The sequence below is a fragment of the Tachyglossus aculeatus genome, chromosome 9, assembly GCF_015852505.1.
Source record: "Tachyglossus aculeatus isolate mTacAcu1 chromosome 9, mTacAcu1.pri, whole genome shotgun sequence".
NCBI lineage: Eukaryota > Metazoa > Chordata > Mammalia > Monotremata > Tachyglossidae > Tachyglossus > Tachyglossus aculeatus.
Window position 1 is genome coordinate 8,021,914 of NC_052074.1, and position 25,008 is coordinate 8,046,921.

Genomic DNA, 25,008 nt, shown 5'->3' on the forward strand with positions numbered 1-25,008 from the left:
TAAGTGCTTAGTACAGCACTTAGTCACACTCAGTCAGGACACACTAAATATGATAGATGGATTACTCTCAAATGATGCGATCTTGACTTCAAATAAAGCCTCCCAGTTGTCAGTTGGGCTATCTTCTACTTTCTCCACAAAATGCTACTGAAGAAGCTTTGTTGATTTGTGTTCTGTTTTCTAAAATGCAACCGCCTTCGAACAAAATTACCAGAGACCCGGTGAACACATCTACACAACATATTTCAGCTCTCACTGTGTGACTCAGTGCCAAAGTGGGGGGTCCTCTTGGATCGCAAACTCTTCCGCCTATATTGCCTCCCCAAGGGCAATATTTGAGGATTCGGTCACCAGCCTCAGCAGAAAGTCCACTGTAGACTTATTAGGGAGTCACTTTACATTGCACTGTCATCTATACAAAGTTGCTGTTGCCCAGATTCCAGCTTTATTAAATGCCATTAGAATCATCTTTGCTATGACAACACCTCTTTATAACATTAAAGCCTGCTTAATGCTCCAGAATGGTTGTACGATGAGGTAGGCTGGAGATATAAGGACATTGTTAGGCTGCTTCATAAACCCTAACTTGTCATGGGACAAGTCATTGATTTCTATTGGCAATCTCATTGTAATGTCAGGCAGTAACCTGAATTCATTCTTTGCTCATCTCAGAGGTAAACAATGGGCCAAACAGTACAGATGGGCTGGAGTAGAAACAGAGCAATTACTCTTACAAGTAATTGGGTTACCTGACCTGTCTGGTACCCGAGAAAGTAGAGGAAAGAAAGTCCCAGTGCAGTATCTGAACTAATTGCCCCCCAATTACTGTCTGTCTTGGGGCCTGGAATGATGCTAGTAAAAATCAGGGCAGGGCACGGAACCCTCCAGAGAGAAGCTGAAAGGAGAATGGGTTGGGAAAGAAAAAAAAAACCTAACGTCGTTCTTAATTATTTTCCCTCCTAGACTTGCTCTCAAAGATCCACCCTGAGTGGTAGTAACAGTAGTAGTAGCAGTCGTAGTAACAGTAGTAGTGGTTTTTGGTAGTAATAATAATTATGATATTTGTTAAGTGCTTACTGTGTGCCAAACACTGTTCGAAGCGCTGAGGTAGATACAAGGTAATCTCTCCCCTTTCTAGACTGTGAGCCCATTGTTGGGTAGGGACTGTATATGTTGCCAACTTGTACTTCCCAAGCGCTTAGTACAGTGCTCTGCACAAAGTAAGTGCTCAATAAATATGATTGAATGAATGAAAGGTGTCCCACGTGGGGACTGATCGTAAATGTGGCCTGGGAACGTGCCTCCCAATTCTGTCATATTGTACTCTCCCAGGTGCTTAGTACAGTGTTCTGTACACAGTAAATTCTCAACAAATATGATTGATTCATTGATTAATTGAGAAGAGAGCTTTATATGTGGCTGACTCCATGTTAAAAGATGGAAGAAAATAGCTCCACACACCTGAGTTGAAGGTTTTTTTTTAATATAGTATTCGTTGAGTACTTACTATGTGTCAGGCATTGTTCTAAGTGTGGGAGTAGATAAAAGAAAATCAGGTTGGACACAGTCCATGTCCCACATTCATTCAATCGTATTTGTTGAGCGCTTACTGCATGCAGAGCACTGTACTAAGCACTTGGAAAGTACAGTTCGGCTTAATCTCCATGTTACAGGTGAGGTTACTGAGGAACAGAGCAGTTAAATAACTTGCCCAACATCATACAGCAAGTATCTAAACATACACTTCTACTCTTCTAAACACACACTTCTAAGCAAGTGGCTGGAGAAAAAAGCTCTCCCTCCCCAGCAAAGGAGAGAACCTATTGACCCAGAAACAGAAAAGAACAGGACAATGCCACCTTCCAGTTCAAATGAGCATGTGGGTTTGCCGTAAAGATGATTACGATGGTATATGAGGCACAGAGAAGTCAAGATACTTGCCCAAGATCACATAGGAGGCAAGTGGCTCCAATGATGAAACAAAACAAACAAATAATGAATAAATATTATGTCTATCTAGATTTGATTGTACTACATTAATAATAGCCACAGTAAAAAAACCAAAGTGGACATGCACCCTGCATTTTGCACATTTTTGCAAGCTTTTAGGTCAAGAGAAGAGATAAGGGCATTTTGTTTCATTTATAATCTATTTCCTCCTCTTACTTTCATTTTATTTTAGTGCCTGCACACAATATGCCCTCCATAACTATTATTGATTGACCATCATACACTACATTTTTTTCTCCATTTTTTCTCAATTTCCTTCTCCTCTTCTTCTCTCTCTAGGACTCTGGCTCTTCCTTTCACTCTTCCACCACAGACAGAGTTAAACTGCTCACTAGCTCATCTGTGCTGATGCTGGTGAAAGTCCCAATATGGAAGCAAACCTGAGGTTACCTGACAGAGATTCTCTTAGGTTTATTTAGCCATATGAAACTGGAGGGTTTGGTGGGTGTGAAGCCACTAAACCGAACAGGAAAGAACATCAAAGAGTGGGGTTAAATGAGTCCAGGGAAAATTGCACTTAAAGCAAAAGGAAGTTAGAAATCAGAAGAGATATGGTCTCCCATCAAAGCTGAACTTTGGTCTTTTCGGAACCAAAACCTCACCCAGAAGAACTGGTTACAGTTCAAGTTGTTTGATCACAGCCTCTCAAACTCTCTTGTCTCTGCCTATCTAGACTCCAGACTGTAAGCATGTCGTGGTCAGGGAATGTCTCTGTTGAAATTATAGTGTACTCTCCCATGCACTTAGTACAGTGCTCTGCATACGGTAAGTGCTCAAAAAATATGATTGACTATCATTTTCACATCTGGGCAATTAAGCACTTAGGCAGGCAAGGGTGCCGTACCCTGTAAAATCTACCATTAGAGTCTTCACCCAAAGTCACCAGAAGCAGGCAGAAATGGACTAGGACTCAGTTTACTCATGCCCAGAATGGTGGTCTTTCCCCTGGACCAGGAACAGAGATCTGAAATCAGGGTAGAACTACATTCTAGATAATAATAATAATAGCATTTGTTAAGCGCTTACTATGTTCAAAGCACTATTCTAAGTGGTGGGGGGGATACAAGGTGATCAGGTTGTCCCACATAGGGCACACAGTCTTAATCCCCATTTTACAGATGAGGTAACTGAGGCTCAGAGAAGTTAAGTGACTTGCTCAACATCACACAGCGGACATTTGGTGGAGCCGGGATTAGAACCCATGACCTCTGACTTCCAAGCCCTGGCTCTTTCCGCTGAGCCATGCTGCTTCTCAGTAACCTTCTACCACCCGTTTCCCAGCTGCTTCCTCTAGACTGCGAGCTTTTTATGGGCAAGGAAATCAATCAATCAATCAATCGTATTTATTGCGTGCTTACTGTGTGCAGAGCACTGTCCTAAGCGCTTGGGAAGTACAAGTTGGCAACATATAGAGACAGTCCCTACCCAACAGTGGGCTCACAGTCTAAAAGGTGGGCTCACAGTCTAAAAGGAAAGTGTCCGCTAATTCTGTTGCATTGTACACTCCCAATCGATTAGTACAGTGCCCTGCACATAGTAAGCTCTAAATAAATACTAATTTAATAATGAGGGCATTTATTAAGCACTTACCATGTGCAAAGCACTGTTCTAAGCGCTGGGGAGGTTACAAGGTGGTCAGGTTGTCCCACAGGGGGCTTATAGTCGTAATCCCCATTTTACAGATGAGGGAACTGAGGCACAGAGAAGTGACTTGCCCAAAGTCACACAGCTGACAATTGGCAGAGCCTAGATTTGAACCCAACAGCCCATGCTCTTTCCACTGAACGCTGCTGCTTCTCTACTGATCGATCGATTGAGCAGAACCAAAACTGCCAATATTTGACAGTTCCTCATCTTCTACTACCTAAAGAGTGAGGTTCCATGTTTTTCCTTTAGGACAACCTGAAGGACATTTAGAGAGGTCCAATCAATCAATCAATCAATCGTATTTATTGAGCGCTTACTATGTGCAGAGCACTGTACTAAGCGCTTGGGAAGTACAAATTGGCATCACATAGAGACAGTCCCTACCCGATAGTGGGCTCACAGTCTAAAAGGGGGAGACAGAGAACAGAACCAAACATACCAACAAAATAAAATAAGTAGGATAGAAATGTACAAGTAAAATAAATAAATAAATAAATAAACAGAGTAATAAATATGTACAACCATATATACATATATACAGGTGCTGTGGGGAGGGGAAGGCGGTAAGGCGGGGGGATGGAGAGGGGGACGAGGGGGAGAGGAAAGAAGGGGCTCAATCTGGGAAGGCCTCCTGGAGGAGGTGAGCTCTCAGCAGGGCCTTGAAGGGAGGAAGAGAGCTAGCTTGGCGGATGGGCAGAGGGAGGGCATTCCAGGCCCGGGGGATGACGTGGGCCGGGGGTCGATGGCGGGACAGGCGAGAGCGAGGTACAGTGAGGAGATTAGTGGTGGAGGAGCGGAGGGTGCGGGCTGGGCAGTAGAAGGAGAGAAGGGAGGTGAGGTAGGAGGGGGCGAGGTGATGGAGAGCCTTGAAGCCCAGGGTGAGGAGTTTCTGCCTGATGCGCAGATTGATCGGTAGCCATTGGAGGTTTTTGAGGAGGGGAGTGATATGTCCAGAGCGTTTCTGGACAAAGATAATCCGGGCAGCAGCATGAAGTATGGATTGAAGTGGAGAGAGACACGAGGATGGGAGATCAGAGAGAAGGCTAGTGCAGTAGTCCAGACGGGATAGGATGAGAGCTTGAATTAGCAGGGTAGCGGTTTGGATGGAGAGGAAAGGGCGGATCTTGGCAATGTTGCGGAGCTGAGACCGGCAGGTTTTGGTGACGGCTTGGATGTGAGGGGTGAATGAGAGAGCGGAGTCGAGGATGACACCAAGGTTGCGGGCTTGTGAGACGGGAAGGATGGTAGTGCCGTCAACAGAGATGGGAAAGTCAGGGAGAGGACAAGGTTTGGGAGGGAAGACAAGGAGCTCAGTCTTCGACATGTTGAGCTTTAGGTGGCGGGCGGACATCCAGATGGAGATGTCCTGAAGGCAGGAGGAGATGCGAGCCTGGAGGGAGGGGGAGAGAGCAGGGGCAGAGATGTAGATCTGGGTGTCATCAGCGTAGAGGTGATAGTTGAAGCCGTGGGAGCGAATGAGGTCACCAAGGGAGTGAGTGTAGATTGAGAACAGAAGGGGACCAAGCACTGAACCTTGGGGAACTCCCACAGTAAGAGGATGGGAGGGGGAGGAGGAGCCTGCAAAAGAGACTGAGAAAGAACGACCGGAGAGATAAGAGGAGAACCAGGAGAGGACGGAGTCTGTGAAGCCAAGGTCAGATAACGTGTTGAGGAGAAGGGGGTGGTCCACAGTGTCAAAGGCAGCTGAGAGGTCGAGGAGGATTAGGACAGAGTATGAGCCGTTGGATTTGGCAAGCAGGAGGTCATTGGTGACCTTTGAGAGCGCAGTTTCCGTGGAATGAAGGGGACGGAAGCCAGACTGGAGGGGGTCGAGGAGAGAGTTGTTGTTGAGGAATTCTAGGCAGCGCGTGTAGACAACTCGTTCAAGGAGTTTGGAAAGGAATGGTAGGAGGGATATGGGACGATAACTAGAAGGTGAGGTGGGGTCAAGAGAGGGTTTTTTTAGGATGGGAGAGACATGGGCATGTTTGAAGGCAGAGGGGAAGGAACCAGTGGAGAGTGAGCGGTTGAAGATGGAAGTTAAGGAGGGGAGAAGGGATGGAGCGAGAGATTTCATAAGATGAGAGGGAATGGGGTCAGAAGCACAGGTGGCCGGAGTAGCACTTGAGAGGAGGGAGGAGAGTTCCTCTGAGGATACCACTGGGAAGGATGGGAGAGTAGCAGAGAATGTTGAGAGCCGGGGGGTTGGAGAAAGGGGGGAAGAGACTTTGGGGAGGTCGGACCTGATGGATTTAATTTTGTTAATGAAGTAGGAGGCCAGATCGTTGGGGGTGAGGGAAGGAGGAGGGGGAGGAACCGGGGGCCTGAGAAGGGAGTTGAATGTACGGAAGAGCTGGCGGGGGTGATGGGCATGGGTGTCAATAAGGGAGGAGAAATAGTTTTGTCTGGCAGAAGAGAGGGCTGAGTTAAGGCAGGAAAGGATAAACTTGAAGTGAACGAGGTTGGCATGGTGTTTAGACTTTCGCCAGCAGCGTTCGGCAGCTCGAGCATAAGAGCGAAGGAGGCGGACAGTGGCAGTGATCCAGGGCTGTGGGTTAGTGGTGCGAGAGCGGCGAAGGGAAAGGGGAGCGAGCGAGTCTAGCTGAGTAGAAAGGGTAGAGTTGAGAGCAGTAATCTGATCATCAAGACTGGGTAGAGAGGAGAGGGCGGCGAGGTGGGGTGTGAGGCGTTCCGAAAGATGGGTGGGGTCCAGAGAGCGGAGATCTCTGTGAGGGAGTAATACGGATTTACAGGGGAAAGGAGTGTGAGTGAGGAGGCAGGTGAGAAGATTATGATCAGAGAGAGGGATCACAGAGTTGGTGAGGGTGGACACAGTGCAGCGGTAGGAGATGATGAGGTCGAGGGTATGACCAAGTTGGTGAGTGGGTGAGGTGGGGTGGAGGAAGAGGTTGGCAGCGTCAAGGAGAGATAGAAGGCGGGCGGCAGAGGAGTCGTTAGGGATATCCATGTGGATATTGAAGTCTCCAAGGATCAGAGTGGGCATGGAGAAGGAGAGAAGGAATGTGAGGAAGGGGTCAAAGTCGTTAAAGAAGTTGGAAGTGGGGCCCGGAGGGCGGTAGATGACGGCTACAAGAATCTGGAGGGGGTGGTAGAGGCGAATAATGTGGGCTTCAAAGGAGGGGAAGGAAAGGGAAGGGGGAGGAGGGATAGTGCGAAAGCGACATTGGGGGGCGAGAAGGAAACCGACACCTCCTCCTTTTCCAGTGAGTCTGGGGGAGTGGGAGAAGAAGAGGCCTGCACTGCAGAGAGCAGCAGAAGAGACCGTGTCGTCCAGACAGTGAGCACATCCTGTGGGATAGTGAGGAAGTCCATCCCGGGAACCTTCAAGGATTCAGAACAGCCATATCGTGGCCTAGTGGATAGAGCTGGGCCTGGGATTCAGAAGGACCTGGGTTCTAATCCTGACTCCACCACTTGTCTGCTGTGTGACCTTGGGCAAGTTACTTCGCTTCTCTGTGCCTCAGTTACTTCATCTGTAAAATGGGGATTAAGACTGTGAGCCCCACATGGGACAGGGAATGTGTCCAACCCAATTTGCTTGTATCCACCTCAGCACTTAGTACAGTGCCTGGCACATAGTAAGTGCCTAACCAGTACCAAAATTATTATTATTATTATACTGACCATGAGTGTAGGCGAGGGTGGCTGATTGAGTAATCAAATCATGACTGACCATTCTGAGACACTGTGAGTGTGTACAGACATTGTATGTGAGTGTGTGCATGTGTGCATTAGATGGTGAACCCCCATGAGGGACAGGGACTGATTTTAATCCCCTACCATGAATTCTCTCCCAATCAATCAATTAATCAATCGTATTTATTGAGCGCTTACTGTGTGCAGAGCACTGTACTAAGCACTTGGGAAGTACAAGCTGGCAACATATAGAGACAGTCCCTACCCAACAGTGGGCTCACAGTCTAGAAATGCTTAGTAAAGGGCTCTGCACCCAGTAAGCACTTAATCAATCAATCATATTTAGCAAGCACTTACTGTGTGCAGAGCACTGTGCTAAGTGCTTGGGAAAGTACAATAAAACAATATGAGACACATTCCCTGTCCACAAGCTTACAGTTGAGAGGGGAAGAAGGAATGAATCCTATAACCACTGTTACTACCACTACTACTACTACTATTACTACAAAAGGGTATCTCTTTTGGGACTGGAGCATTTTCTTCTCAATTGATCTATCAATCAAAGGTATTTATTGAGCTCTTTCATCATCAATCGTATTTATTGAGCGCTTACTATGTGCAGAGCACTGTACTAAGCGCTTGGGAAGTACAAATTGGCAACATATAGAGACAGTCCCTACCCAACATTGGGCTCACAGTCTAAAAGGGGGAGACAGAGAACAAAACCAAACATACTAACAAAATAAAATAAATAGAATAGATATGTACAAGTAAAATAAATAAATAAACAAATAGAGTAATAAATATGTACAAACATATATACATATATACAGGTGCTGTGGGGAAGGGAAGGAGGTAAGATGGGGGGGATGGAGAGGGGGACGAGGGGGGAGAGGGGGATGAGGGACCCCCTCAGTGTGTAGAGCATTGTACTAAGCACTTGGGAGAGCACATCACATTGGAGTAAGCAGACACTTCCCCTGCCCGCAACGAGCATATAGTCTAGAGGGGGAAACAGAAATTAATGTCAATAAATCATTTATAATATATAAATACATAGATCCTCTCTGATCTCCCATCCTCCTGTCTCTCCCCACTTCAGTCTATACTTCACTCTGCTGCCCAGATCATCTCTGTGCAGAAGCGCTCTGGGCATGTTACTCCCCTCCTTAAAAATCTCCAGTGGCTGCCTGTCAACCTATGAATCAAGCAAAATTCCTCACTCTCGGCTTCAAGGCTGTCCATCACCTCACCTCCCTTCTCTCCTTCTCCAGCTCAGCCCGCACCCTCCACTCCTCTGCCACTAACCTCCTCACTGTACCTTGTTCTCACCTGTCCCGCCGTTGACCTCCGGCCCACGTCCTCCCCCTGGACTGGAATACCCTCCCTCCGCACACCTGCCAAGCTAGTTCTCTTCCTCCCTTCAAAGCCCTACTGCGAGCTCACCTCCTCCAGGAGGTCTTCCCAGACTGAGCCCCTTTTTCCTCTCCTCCTCCCCATCCCCCCGCCCTACCTCGTTCCCCTCCCCATAGCACTTGTATATATATATATTTGTACAGATTTATTACCCTATTTATTTTACTTGTACATATTTACTATTCTATTTATTTTGCTAATGATGTGCATAGAGCTTTAATTCTATTTGTTCTGACGATTTTGACACCTGTCTACATGTTTTGTTTTGTTGTCTCTCTCCCCTTTCTAGACTGTGACCCCGATGTTGGGTAGGGACCAGCTCTATATGATGCCAACCTGTGTACTTCCCAAGCGCTTAGTACAGTGCTCTGCACACAGTAAGCGCTCAAAAATATGATTGATTGAATGAATGAACGAATGTATGAGTGGCATATATTGTATAGATATGTACATATTTACTTACAATTCAAGTAATACATTTCACCATTTAGAGCCACATTATTCTTCACCAAACTGAAAAAATTCACACTCCGCCCCCATCCTACTTAGAGAATACATTTTACGTATATCTTACGTACACCAAGAGGAAAAATAAATGTCTAGTTAAACAGAAATGAATTCTGCTATTAAGCGCTATAAAATGTTTTTGCTGTCTTCCCTATTTCAAAAGCTTCAATAGGATAAACAGTGGTCAAAAGTTCAGCAAACTGTCTCATAGTTTGGTCCTCCATTCAGACAGGGCTGTTTTAGAGTCTCCTGACACCGTATCTAATTTCCAAAATGAATATGCTTTAATTTTCCTTCTTCATGCATTGTGCTTTTTCCTCATTTAAAACAGCAACAGCCCCTGGCAGTAAAGGACATCACATTTCTGTGTGAGATGAAGCTTTTTTTCCCTCTATGCAGGGGAAAGGCATGGGTCAAGGGAGAAAAAATATATGCAAAAAACATCACAGCCCACCGACCCCGCTATATTTTACATTACAATTTTGCCATTTCCAATATAGGTTCATTTTGCAATGGACCATATCAACCATATTTCAAGATTTGAAAAAAAAAAATCAGTCCCCGAGACATTGTCTGCATACGGGATGCCCTATGACAATGCACAGATTGTCTTATTAGTTGCCTGGTGTCACCTACAGAGAACATAAAACCACAGAAGCACCTACTGCAAATAGATGGATTGAAAAGTGAACATTCTATCAATTAGAGACTAAATTGGGGGACACTTCTATGACTAGAACAAGGCGCAGACCGTTACCCTTTAATGAGGAGCAGTGTGCCCTAAGGGAAAGAGCATGGGCCGGGGATTCAGAGGACCTGTGCTCTTATGACAACCCTACCACTGGACTGTTGTGTGACCTTGGTTAAAACATTTTACTTCTCAGTGCCTCAGTTTCCTCATCAGTAAAATGGAGATTAGATACCTGCTCTCCCTCCGGTTTAGACTTTGAACCCCATGTGGGGTGGGGACTTGTCTGACCTGAGTAACTTGTATCTACTCCAGTGCTCAGATCAATCCATCCATGGGGATTAAGACTGTGAGCCCCAAGTGGGACAACCTGATCACCTTGTATCCCCCCAGCGTTTAGAACAGTGTTTTGCACATAGTAAGCGCTTAACAAATACCATTATTATTATTATTATTATTATCATTATTATTATTGTTATTATTATCCATCAACCGTACTTACTGAGCTCTTGCTGTGGAGTGCTGTACTAAGCGCTTGGGAGAGTACAACACAACCTTGTAGCAGACACATTCCCTGTCCACATGAGCTTACAGTCTAGAGGGAGAGACAGAGGTTAATATGAACAAATAAACAACGGATATGTACATAATTACCACGGGACTGGGGGGGCAGTGAATAAAGGGGGTGAGTCAGGGCAATGCAGAAGGGAGTGGGAAAAGAGGAAATGAGGACTCAGAACAGGGTAACCTTAATGGTTGTGAATTGGGGGTGATAATAAACTGTGAGCCCACTGTTGGGTAGGGACTGTCTCTATATGTTGCCAACTCGTACTTCCCAAGCGCTTACTACAGTGCTTTGCACACAGTAAGCGCTCAATAAATACGATTGATTGATAATACCTGTTGTATCTGAGTCATGACTGACCACCCCTTCCCCATGTGTACATGAGGGGTGTTCCATTCTCCACTGGAGCATTTCCTCCCCACGATGCCCTGTGCCATCTTTTCTGTTGCCTCCTGAACAAACACCCAATCTCCTGGAAGTTGTGGTGGTGGTGGCGGTTAAATTTAGTTTCACCATCTGTCCGGCATTCACCCTGAGAAAAGATCCTGGGGAGACCTTGAATCTGACTCAGCTCCTGGCCCCCAGGGGCCTCACAACCTGAAGAGGAAGTGGGGAGAAAAGAGGCCCCAACCAGGAGGATTCTTGGGGGAATAGAAGAGACCACAATCATGAGAAAAGCAGTAAGCAATTACAGATGGCAAGAAATGGTCCCTCACTATATTATTATTATTATTACCATTACTCTATATATTACTCTATTTTATTTGTACATGTTTATTCTATTTATTTTATTTTGTGAATATGTTTTGTTTTGTTCTCTGTCTACCCCTTCTAGACTGTGAGCCCACTGTTGGGTAGGGACCATCTCTATATGTTGCCAACTTGTACTTCCCAAGCGCTTAGTATAGTGCTCAGCACACAGTAAGTGCTCAATAAATACGATTGAATGAATGAATGAATGAATGAACTGTACTCAGGATCTAATCCGATACCAACTTCCCAGGAGTGACAAAAGATATGACCTTCTCGATCCGCCTTCCAGCAGGTTCAACAGTGGAAGACGCAGGAGCAGATTGTCTGGTTTATCTTCTTCTTGAATAGGCCTGATAGACATAAAGGGGAAGCAGCATGGCTCAGTGGAAAGAACCCGGGCTTGGGAGTCAGAAGTCATGGGTTCAAATTCCAGCTCCACCGCTTGTCAGCTGTGTGACTTTGGGCAAGTCACTTAACTTCTCTGTGCCTCAGTTACCTCATCTGGAAAATGGGGATTAAGACTGTGAGCCCCATGTGGGACAACCTGATCACCCTGTATCCTCCCCAGGGCTTAGAACAGTGCTTTGCACATAGTAAGCACTTAACAAATGCCATCATTATTATTATTATTATTATTATAAATGAACCCAGATGATCCTACTCTCTGACAGGTTACCGAAAAAAGTCCTTGAGGCTTCTCTTGCAACCAGTAGAGGTTGGACTAAAAACTCTCTGAGGAGCTGATAAAGTGCAAGTGAACTCCTTCAGCTCTGTGGGCCAGAAAGGCCCCCAACCACCAACAAACACATACACACATGATACAAGCTAATTAGGTTTGACACAACCTCTGTCCAAATGGGGCTCTCGGCCTAAGTAGGAGGGAGCACAGGTACTTAAAACCCAGATTACAGATGAGGAAACTGAACCACTGAAAAGTTAAGTGACTTGCCCAAAGTCACCCACAAACAACTGGCAGAGCCTGGATTAGAACCCAGGTCCTCTGATTTACTGGTCTGTTCTCATTCCACTAAGCCATGCTGCTCTTCAATGCCAACGTCCAAGTCAGAGATAACCTGAAGCACCGTATGAGCCAACATAATAATAATAATGATAATGATGGCATTTGTTAAGTGCTTACTATGTGCAAAGCACTGTTCTAAGCACTGGGAGGCTACAAGGTGATCAGGTTGTCCCATGTGGGGCTCACAGTCTTAATCCCCATTTTTCAGATGAGGTAAGAGAGGCACAGAGAAGTGAAGTGACTTGCCCAAAGTCACACAGCTGACAAGCGGCGGAGCGGGATTAGAACCCATGACCTCTGACTCCGAAGCCCGGACTCTTTGCACTGAGCCACGCTGCTTCTACATCTGTCCAACCAAGACACCCTCATCCTCACTGCACCGGGCAAAATATGCCATGTGATGAAAATAATCATCATCATAATAAAAACAATAATACAAAAGGCATTTTTAAACATTTGTTTCATACCAAGCGTTGTAATAAGCACTCAGGAAGACACAAACTACTCAGATTAGATACTGTTGGTATTCCATTTGATGCTCCCAATTTAAGACGTAGGGAGAGCCGGTATTGTTAACCCATTTTACAGATGAGGTGACGGAGGCCCAGAGAGGTTAAGCGGCTTGCCCAAAGCCACACAGCCAACCAGTGACACAGCTGGAAATTGGTCTCTCGTCATTCCCAGGCTCATTCTTTTCCCATTATACCACAAGGGGGCAGGGATTCAGGAGAACGATTCCCTAGCAGTGTTGGGAAGAGAAAACATGTGCTCTGCTTTTCATGTCTTCAGTAAATTCAGACAGGACAGTTTTCTTCGAAGCGTATAAAATAACTAAAATTATGGGAAAAATCGTGGAAATTTTTACAGGTGTTTTCTTAACAATGAAAATAGTGAGCAACTTAATCAGGGAATTTGAATTTGGGATGGAAGGAATCAGCTAGGTTTGGTACTCATATGAATATCAGAGAGCGGCTACTGGCGATCATCAAACGTCGAACACAAATACAGACAACGCGAAATCAGACCTGACAACGAGATCCAAAAATATTACCTACCTGGATCTCTTAATCAGTTCCTCGTATTTACATTCATTTGTCCCATGATGCCCAATAAATTCGCAATTTAAATCGTGATCTCCCTTCCTCATTTATCACACCTATGGCTTGCCCACATATAAATGTGTTTTAGAGCTAAGCCCTAAGTTCAAAAGATTGGTTACAAATGTCTTATTTTAACATTTTTTGCCAGTACCATCATTTGATTCAAAATTTTGTTGGCCTAACCTGATGCATGCGGCAATTAGGCTTGGGCAAGAAAAACTCCTCCTAGACAGCAAGCTCCTTCTGGGCAGGGGACAAGTCCACCAACTCTGTTGCATTGTACTCTATCAGTGTTTAGTACAGTGCTCTACACACAGTAAGTGCTCAGTAAATACCATTGATTGACTGATTGATTGACTGTGGGCAGGGACCATGCCTACCAACTCTATCATACTGTAGCTCTCCCAAGCACTTAGTACAGTGTCCTTCACATAATAAGTGCTCAGTAATAACCTTTGATTGATTGCGGACAGGAAACATACCTACCAACTCTGTCATACTCTGTCATATGGGAAGCAGCATGGCTTAGTGGAAAGAGCACAAGGCTGATAATCTGAGGACCTGGATTCTAATCCTAGCTCTGCCACTTGCCTGCTGTGTGACTATAGGCAAGTCGTGAGAAGCAGCGTGGCTCACTGGAAAGAGCCTGGGCTTTGGTGTCAGAGTTCATGGGTTCAAATCCCGGCCCCGCCAATTGTCAGCTGTGTGACTTTGGGCAAGTCACTTAACTTCTCTGGGCCTCAGTTCCCTCATCTGGAAAATGGGGATTTAGACTGTGAGCTCCACATGGGACAACCTGATCACCTTGTAACCTCCCCAGCACTTAGAATAGTGCTTTGCACATAGTAAGCACTTAATAAATGCCATTATCATTATTATTATTTAACTTTTCTGGGCCTCAATTTCCTTATCTGTAATATGGGGATTCAATACCTCTTCTCCCTCTGACTTAGATTGCGAGCCCCTTCTGCGACAAGGACTATGTCCAAACCTGATTGACTTCTATGTAGACCAGTGCTTAGAACAGTGCTTGACACATAGTAAGCACTTGACAAATACCATAATTATTAATCATTGATTATTCCATTTGTCCAGAAAAAGCACTCGACAGAAGAACTCGGGACCTTACCCCTTCTCTTCTGGTATTTGTAGTCATGGGAAAGGGCTGTGAGCTGTTTTGGGAACTGGGATTGCGAACCGTGTGCTGAGAGGGTGTGAATGGCGAGTCGTACTTGCAATAATCATTCTAAGAAATGTCCTTTTGGGTGGCTAAGTAGGGCTCTGGGCTGGGAAAGGCACGTTCTTTTCAAAGTGAAGAGTCCTTGCAGCAGAATGCCCGCTAAAGACGGCAATCTGCCAGAGAACGGAGAGAGCAGCCACCAAAGGACACAATTTGATGCTGAGATTAACTCTGTGGCCCAGCGCCCCTAAAGTCTCACTCCCTAACAGACTGACGTTCGACCTCTAACCTGGCCTCTCTTCTGGACGGCTTACTTATTAGCCTGCTTACGCTTGTCTGGATTTATTTTTCATAAAAATCTTGAAGAATAGAAAGTTTCTGCCCGAGACTATTTGTTTGGCATCAAGGAAAGGGCTCCAGAGGACCGTTTGCCTATTTAGTGACAGAATTTTCTACGCTCAATAAATTCTGTTGCTTCATAATTGCAACCTTGTGTGAGACGTCGTCCCTTCTCAGTGCTCTGGGTTCCCCTATGCTTAGAGAACGATTGGTTTGGCGTTCTGTTGGATCTTTATTCCCGGGGAGTCAATGATCTTTAAGGTGGAGCTGCATTCTTCACGTCATCACTCAGCTGGGAGCACGGGCTGGTCTCCTTGGAGAGAGGAACGACGGCATTTTAACGGCATAAAATAACGGACCCCGAATGGTACTTCGGCTCCCGGAGTCGGTTCATCATCCTATCAAAAAAGTAATAGTGATTAGAGTATTCAACACTGTATATACGTCCTGCCACTTCGACAGAGGAAGAATCCGGCAGAAAATCACAAAGGAAAGAGAGCCACGGTTCCTTACGGATCCCGTAGCTTTGCCCTTGAATAATTGTTCCTTGCTCAAGTCAGTCGCTGAGAGGAACAAAACTGCACTGGTAGAAAACCACATCTTTGCACTGGAAATCTTTGACTGTGTCCCTGAGAATTAATTTGCCTGTTGTTAGCTACCGTCCATAGTCACCTTGCGTATTTTAATGGTATTTAGTAAATGCCTCTGTGCCAAAGCACTGTGTTAAGGGCTGGGATGAATATAGATTATCAGTTTGAACATAGTCTCTTTTCCCCAAGGGGCTCTCAACTGAAGTGGTAGGGAGAGTAGGTGACACTGCTATTAGCGTTACACTTACTCAGGCTAGCTTACTCCTCGAAAGAACAGTTACAGAATCTGCCTATGATCCCTTGTAGCATAATAGAATCTGCAATCATTCTTCTTGAACAGCTATTACAGTTTAGGAAAAGTTAGTTTAGAAAAGTAGAAAGGACAAGTTACTACCACCGAACACTTAAAATGTAGCAATTGTGGCTCAGTGGAAAGAGCACGGGCTTTGGAGTCAGAGGTCATGGGTTCAAATTCCGACTCCGCCGCTTGTCAGCTGTGTGACTTTGGGCAAGTCACTTCACTTCTCCGTGCCTCAGTTACCTCATCTGTAAAATGGGGATTAAGGCTGTGAGCCCCCGTGGGACAACATGATCACCTTGTAACCTCCCCAGCACTTAGAACAGTGCTTTGCACATAGTAAGTGCTTAACAAATACTATTATTATTATTATTATTATTGTTATTATTATTATTATCAGTGCCATGGGATCACTTTCCCATCTGTTTGAGGTCACTAGCTGTCAGGTAAATATGGAGTTCCTGGATATTAGATTCCTTCTCTAGATAACTACCTAGATAACTACTCTATTATATAGCATAAAATCTACATCTGTACCCGGCATTTAAAGTTTACCTTCTGTGTAGTTAGACATTTAACCACAGAAGTGTGCTTATAGGAACTTGTCCATTTAAATTAATTTTAAAAAGTATATATGAATATATACATATCTAGTTTACCTTTATACCCAAGTTTGTTAAAGTCAGTATGAATCCTCTAGCTCAGAGTGTCTGGGCTAATAAGAAATTCAACCAAAGCCCTCTTGGTGGGTGAGGAAGAATTTTAGTGGTAAAGAAAAACTAAAGCTGATCAAATAAAACCAATATCAGTGATAATAATAATAATAATAATAATGGTGTTCATTAAACATTTACTATGTGTCAAGCACTGCTCTAAGTGCTGGGGTAGATACAAGGTGATCAGGTTGGACACAATCCCTGTCCCACATGGGGTTCACAGTCTTAATCCCACTGTACAGATGAGGTAACAGCACAGAGAAGTTAAGCAATTTGCCCAAGGTCACACAGCAGACAAGTGGCAGAGCCGGGATTAGAATCCAGGTCCTTCTGACTCCCAAGCCCGTGCTCTTATCCACTAGGATTCGTTGCTGAAAGGCTGCTCACTTCACTAGTGACTCGTCATTATCAATCAATGAATTTATGGTATTTATTGAGTGCTTACTGTATGTTCCGCACTTGGGAGAGTACAATAGAGTTGGTAGATACATTCCCTACCCACAGTGATCTTACAGTCTAGAGGGACAGATGGATATTATTGTACTTTCTCAGCGCTTAGTACAGTGCTCTGCACATGGGAAGTGCTCAATACCTATGACTGAATAATATAAAGTGCAGATTTGGAGGTAAGTGTTGTGAGGCTGAAGGTGAGCTGGCAGTACAGTGTATGGATAGAGCACAGGCCTGGGAGTGGGAAGTTCGTGGATTCTAATCCCAGCTCTGCCACCTGTCTACTGGGGGACCTTAGGCAAGTCACTTCACTTCTCTGTGCCTCAGTTACCTCATCTGCAAAATAGGGAATAAGACTATGATCTCTATGTGGGGCAGGGACTGTGTCCAACCTGATTTGCTTTTATCCATCCCAGTGCTTAGTCCAGTGCCTGGCACATAGTAAATGCTTAACAAATACCATAATTATCATAATCATAATCATAATAATACTGTTGCAAGTGTGTTAATTTTGGAGAACATGTGGAAATGTCTTAACGTAGACATTCTGCTCCCTGGCCTCTGCCTCCTGGAGATTATTCAGCATGGCTCAGTGGAAAGAGCACGGGCTTGGGAATCAGAGTTCATGGATTCTAATCCCAGCTCCAAAACTTGTCTGTGTGACTCTGGGCAAGTCATTTAGCTTCTCTGTTCCTCAGTTCCCTCATCTGTAAAATCGGGATTAAGACTGTGAGCCCCACGTGGGACAACCTGATCACCTTGTATCCACCCCAGTGCTTAGAACAGTGCTTTGCACATAGTAAGCACTTAACAAATGCCATTATTATTATTAGTAGTAGTAGTAGTAGTAGTAGTAGTAGTAGTAGTAGTAGTAGTAGTAGTAGTAGTATTCAAACATCTGATGGAACTTGTAGGATGCCGTTCCTGTCAGCTCCTCAATAGTGATTGGAAGCTCCTCCAGTTATCGCAAAATTCAGCCACAGTCTACTTTTAGAGGCAGGACTGGATTCTTACACAGCGTGTATTTGAATGGCCACCATGGCCAAGAGCATAATAAAGCTCATTAGCCAAAGCCCATTGAGATGCCCAGTCAAAAATTTCAACTCTTTCCAGGTACATGGGCAACATGGAGGTGAGAAAGCTTCCCAATTTGTGTGTGATTCCTTCACATCATTAAACCCCGTTTCTGAGAAAGCCCCGTGTGGCTGTAACCTCTGCTCAGGTTAAGCCCTGCCTTGCCTTGTAGTCGGTCACTGCCAGGACAGTGATGACTTGGTCCATATCCCCCCAGGTGATGATTTTGGGTTTGGCACATTCTCAGTCGGCTCTGGCCATTGCGGCCAGAAAGCCAAGAGGCCTGTCCCTCCGCAGGGGGAAGCGGACCCTGCTGTGCCCTCCTCCCATGCGATTTCAGAGATTTTTATTTCACCCTCTTTGTAAACAAAAACAGATTTCTGGAAAAAAAAATAGCATAACGACTTTTTTTTCCTTTCCCGAAAGCCACTTCACGGCAGATGGGACTCAGCATGCTCATATCCAAATCTTGAGCAGACCTGAAATAAGAAGAGCACCCCTCCAACCAAGAGACCTTCCTTATCTTCTGTCTTCTGAACTGACATCTTGAACTAGTGAACACTCCTTTAATCTGGCCCCATTATCATCCTAATAATACCTCCCGATATTCATAAGTGTCGAGCAAGACTTTCAGCTATTTTGTATGAAGAGGAAATATCCAGCTAAATTGAGCAGATTACCACCTCACCACATAAATCAGTGACAGGCTGTGTGCTATTACAGTTGATTTTTGTTGACAGTTGGCTGTAGGCAGTTGTGTTTCAAATGGCTTTTTTCACTGGGAAATTAAACAAAATTCCATGCAAAATGCAGCCTTCCAGTTCAAAAACTGTAAATCCAGAATTAGCATTTCATACTTTAAAAGGTAGCGCAGCACAATTTGCCATTGAAAGGCCTGTGCCGTTGACACAAATGGATATCTCCTACATGACATTAATGCTACTGATGCCTTTTAAGAAAGCCACCTTTCTTGGGTAGTATTTTCCTCTCCCAATAATCTGCATAGACTAGCTTTCCCTCTGGAAAAAAGAAAAAAGACTCACTTGGGGATATTCCCTCTGAGACCGTCGGGCCATAAGTGATTTCTACTGGACAGGATGAACTGGGGAGAGGGGAATACTGGAAATGAAATTTGATCACTGCTTCTTCCCATTTTCCGTTCTGCCATTACTGCCTAAATCAAAACATTAAAATAGGTAGATTTGGGCCCAAGGAGAATTTGTGTGATGCGACAGATTTTTCCTTAGTTTCAAGCACAGAAAGTCTTAATGAATACTCACATTCTGCTCAGCGTTGAAGAAATGGGATGACACCCCTTGGGGCTTTCTAATTTCTTCGTCTACAAAGTAGTCAGTTTCTACATTCTGCGTAAGCCAATGATTAAACCCTGTTTCACATCAATTCTTCCTTGGGCAAGTCTCCAAACGACAAAGATTAAAATGACACCCCTTTCCTCATCCTGAACGAGGCCCAAATGTTAGCTATTTAACTGGAAAACACAAACCCCCAAAATGGTTGTCAGTTGGCCATGCACCATGCAATATATTTAGACAAAGAGAAACGAAATGTTTATTTCTGGGCTGAGGAACAGACGTGAAATACCAGCCAGGCGATTTCATTCCAATTCCTTGGCTAATACCTCATTGGCAGAAACTCAAATATGGGCCTACTGAAGTCAGAAGTCCAGAGGTCTGATCTATTATGATAGAAGTCCAAATGTTGGCTGATATTTTGGAGTCTACCCTTGAACATTCAGATTTTGAAGTGGCAAGAACAGCAGAAGAGCCCTTACCTAAAACCAGAGTTCAACCTATGTAAGAAAGCAATGAGTTCGAGTGCCGCTACCCTGCTAATTCAAGCTCTCATCCTATCCCATCTGGACTACTGCACTAGCCTTCTCTCTGATCTCCCATCCTCGTGTCTCTCTCCACTTCAATCCGTACTTCATGCTGCTGCCCGGATTATCTTTGTCCAGAAACGCTCTGGACATATCACTCCCCTCCTCAAAAACCTCCAATGGCTACCGATCAATCTGCGCATCAGGCAGAAACTCCTCACCCTGGGCTTCAAGGCTCTCCATCACCTCGCCCCCCTCCTACCTCACCTCCCTTCTCTCCTTCTACTGCCCAGCCCGCACCCTCCGCTCCTCCACCACTAATCTCCTCACTATACCTCGCTCTCGCCTGTCCCGCCATCGACCCCCGGCCCACGTCATCCCCCGGGCCTGGAATGCCCTCCCTCTGCCCATCCGCCAAGCTAGCTCTCTTCCTCCCTTCAAGGCCCTGCTGAGAGCTCACCTCCTCCAGGAGGCCTTCCCAGATTGAGCCCCTTCTTTCCTCTCCCCCTCGTCCCCCTCTCCATCCCCCCGCCTTACCGCCTTCCCCTCCCCACAGCACCTGTATATATGTATATATGGTTGTACATATTTATTACTCTGTTTATTTATTTATTTATTTATTTATTTTACTTGTACATTTCTATCCTACTTATTTTATTTTGTTGGTATGTTTGGTTCTGTTCTCTGTCTCCCCCTTTTAGACTGTGAGCCCACTATCGGGTAGGGACTGTCTCTATGTGATGCCAATTTGTACTTCCCAAGCGCTTAGTACAGTGCTCTGCACATAGTAAGTGCTCAATAAATACGATTGATTGATTGATTGATTGATTGAGTGGAAAGGAGCACAGGATTGTGAGTCAGGAGATCTGCCTTGACTCGCAAAGCATAGATATGTACATATCTATAATTCTATTCATTTATATTAATGCCTGTTTACTTGTTTTGATGTCTGTCTCCCCCCCTGCTAGACTCTAAGCCTAGTGTGGACAGGGATTGTCTTTATTGCTGAATTGTACTTTCCAAGCGCTTACTACAGTGCTCTGCACAGAGTAAGCATTCAATAAATACGACTGAATGCATGAATGAATCTGCCTTTTAGCCCCAGTTCTGTTGATGGACCTTGAGCAAATCTCTTAACTCCTCTGTGCCTCAATTTTCTCATCTGTAAAATGTGGATTAGATACCTGTTCTCCTTCTCTTTTAGATTTACAGGGACTGTGTCCAATCTGATAATCTTATATTTACCCAAGTGCTTAACACAGCGCTTGGTGCCTAGCTATTATTATCATTATCATTAATAATTGAAAATAATTTGTTCCACTCTAAATGCTGACCATTTGCAAACGAGAAACCCCCACCCTGCAAACTGGCTTTATGGTTGCCAAAAGTCTCATGGGAGCTTCTGGCTTTTAATATTACTATATTACATTATATGATATTATATGATAATAGATATAATTATAATAATAATACCTGGGGTATTTGTTCAGCACTGACTGTGCCAAGCACTTTATTAGAACTGGGATAGATACAAGAAAATCCAGTCAGACACAGTTCCTGTCTCTCATGGGGCTCATGTCTAAGCTCATGTCATGTCTAAGTTTCTAGACTGTGAGCCCGCTGTTGGGTAGGGACCATCTCTATATGTTGCCAACTTGTATTTCCCAAACGCTTAGTACAGTGCTCTGCACACAGTAAGCGCTCAATAAATACGATTGAATGAATGAATTGAATGAATAAGTTGGGACAGAGGACTGGTATCTGGTTCCCACTTTACAGAGTAGGAAACTGAGTCCCCAAGAACTCAAGTGAATTGCCAAAGTTACGCAGCATGGAAGAGCCTGGAAGGTGGAGATTGAAGGAGGGAATCTTTTTCTGAGTGCCACCAGACACACGGAGCATCCTTTTGCATCATTCACTCATTCAATCATATTTATTGAGTGCTTACTGTGTGCACAGCACTGTACTAAGTGTTTGGAAAAGTTCAATATAACAATAAACAGTGACATTCCGTGTCCACAGAGAGTTTATTGTCTAGAGCGGGGGCGACAGGCATCAGTACAAATAAAATTACCTGTGCTGAGAATCAGCTTCTTATGCGACACTGGCCATGCTCACCTTAGGTGGTTTGGCACCACGAAGGCATACATAGGTAAGGCCTCTGTGCCAATGCAGAAATCCTGTCTCTCCCATCTCGGAACAGTCTGGGTTCTAAACATTGAACAAAAGGCCTCAAAATCTGCTTCCCCACAAAAAAAATGTCATTGTTCCTCTCCAGTGAGCTTGAGTCAGTCAATCGATTGATTGCATTTAATAATAATGATGGCATTTGTTAAGCTCTTACTATGTGTGAAGCGTTTTTCTAAGCAGTGAGGGGGGATACGAAGTGATCACGTTGTCCCAGGTGGGGCTCACAGCCTTAATCCCCATTTTACAGATGAGGTACCTGAAGCTCAGAGAAGTTAAGTGACTTGCCCAAGGTCACACAGCAGACATGTGGGGGAGCCGGGATTAGAACCCATGACCTCTGGCTCCCTAGCCCAGTCTCTTTCCACTGAGCTACACTGCTTCTCTACGGAGCATCTACTGTGTGCAGAACACTCTACTAGCCTAGCACCATGATCTCTGCCCCAAGGAGCTTTCAATTAAGTGGGAGAGACTTCCGCTGAAATAATTTACAAAGTAAATGTATGTTGTATGAACTCATGATTTAAGGCGGTTTGTACAGTAGCCTTAAAGAGAAATCCCCTCTTTAAACACTGGGTTTTTTTCCTAAGCAGGGATGAGGAAATTCAAAGAGGCCCTTTAAAGAAGCCAAGAAGTCTAAATCATGTCAATAAATTAATTGGTGGTATTGATTGTTCACCCATTGGGTGCTAGACATTTGACTAAACACTTGGAAGGGTACAACAACCACAAACACACTTACCCTGACTTCCGGTAGCTTACAGTGTAATATATTTATCGAAACTAATACATTCAAAATACACACATAGGCATATGTGCCTATTCTATCCTAATTCTTTAAAGAGAGGTACTCCAAGAGTCAATGAAATTTCGAGAAAGGCATATAATTACACATATGTATTCATCAAAAAATGTACAGAGAGCTTGTTTCTTCCAAGATGTTCATAACCCTTAATCAATCAATCAATCAATTAATGGTATTTACTCGGTGCTAACTGTGTATAGAACACTGTACTGTTTGGGGAAGTTCATTTTGATGAGAGTTAGTAGACACAATCCCTGCTAAAAGGAGTTTATGGTCTATGAAGGAGACAGGCATTAAAATAAATTAGAGACAGGGGAAATAAAATAAAAGGAGATGTACGTAAGTGCTGTGGGGCTTGAGTGAGTATCAGAGAGCTTAAGGTGTACACAGACAATTACATAGGTAACGCAGAGGAGAGGGAAGGTAGAAGAAATGAGGGAAAGCCTCTTGCCGTAGATATGATTTTTGTCTCCAGGAATTTTTATCTAAGAGCTTAGTACCATGCTCTGCACACAGTACGTGCTCAAGAAATATGATTGAATTGAATGACACTTCACTTGGGTCCAAATTTTATACTCCCCATTACTTAAGTAGTAGCTCATGGGCACAAATGCTTTTCCTTCTTCCTATCTGTAATTCATTCTTGTGTCTATGTCCCCAGATTGAGATTGTAAATTATCTGAGGGCAGGGATCAGGTTTTCTAACACTGCTGTACTTTTCCAAGCACTTAGTGCAGTACTCTGCGCAAGGAAGGGTAGATCAATGATTAAGAAAGGGAACAAAACTGAGCTTTAAAATTAAAGTTTCCCCAAAGTCATCCAGCAAATTGGTAGTAAAAGCGAAGTTATGCCCCAATCCTTCAGTTCCCCTAAGAATCCACCAAAGCTTCTTCTTTAGAATGATAGTCATCCTTAAAATGGCAGTCGGAAAGTCAGAATCAGAACGAATTTTGACATTCGGAAATATTTCTCAGACCAGAGATAGCTAGCTGTGTGTCGGTCAACTTTGTTAGTTTCTAGCCTGAGATTCCATACAAGGAGAGTCATCTTGGCATCATTTACTTCTGACAGAATAATAATGAAAATTTAGGGGATATTTTTATCATTCAATTTGAACAGCAACTGGTCCTTATTTTCTTTCAATTGGCTTAGAAAACACCTCTCTGGCCCACCCTGACCAACACACTTCTCTCTCCACCAGCCAAAATTGACCTAAAGCAGCTCTTTGAACTCTAAGATTGGAGTTACGAAATGGACAACTGGGGACAAATCCATCCCCTTAGAAATCAAAAACGAATCGGTTATTTTCTTTTAGCCTCCGAGATTCCTCAAAGTAGAGAGTCCTGGGGATCTCTGAGGTCACAAGAAAATAACCAGTTTCGTTTTGACTTCTAAAGAGGTGGATTTGGCCCTGATTGTACATCCCACGACTCCAATCTCAGGGTTCAAAGAACCGCTTCAGTTTGGTTCTGGATGGTGGAGGTTGGGCTGATCGCACCAGTACATTAAGGTCATCAAGGTGGCCGGCAATTCGTCAGTAGAGTGGCCACTGGAAGACCTTAAAGACAGTGGGCACAGAGACACACAGGGCAAACGGTATAACAGAATCCTCTTTCCAGAAAATGTCGAAACCTAGAGTAATTTACGAGGAGGACCACTAACAACACTCCAGCACTTGCTCCGGATTGAACACATTTTGCTTAGAGAAGCAGCTTGGCATGCTCGATAGAGCACGGCCGTGGGAGGAAGAAGGTAACTGCTTCTAGGTACAAGGTAACGGGTTTTAATCCCAACTCCATCTGCTGTGTAACCCCGAGCAAGTCACTTCACTTCTCTCTGCCTCAGTTACCTCATCTGTGAAATGGAGATTGAAACTGTGAGCCCCATATTCGTCCAATCTGATTTGCTTGTATCCACCCCAGAGCTTAGTACAGTGCACATAAGAAGCACATCACGAATACCACAATGATTATTATTATTATTACTATTATTGAGCCCGTTGTTGGGTAGGGACCATCTCTATATGTTGCCAACTTGTACTTCCCAAGTGTTTAGTACAGTGCTCAATAAGTACGACTGAATGAATGAATGAATTAGGATTATTGTCATCACAGTCACAGCTTCTGAGCCACAAGGCCCAGCGGCAGAGAAGTGTCCAGAGGCGGCTA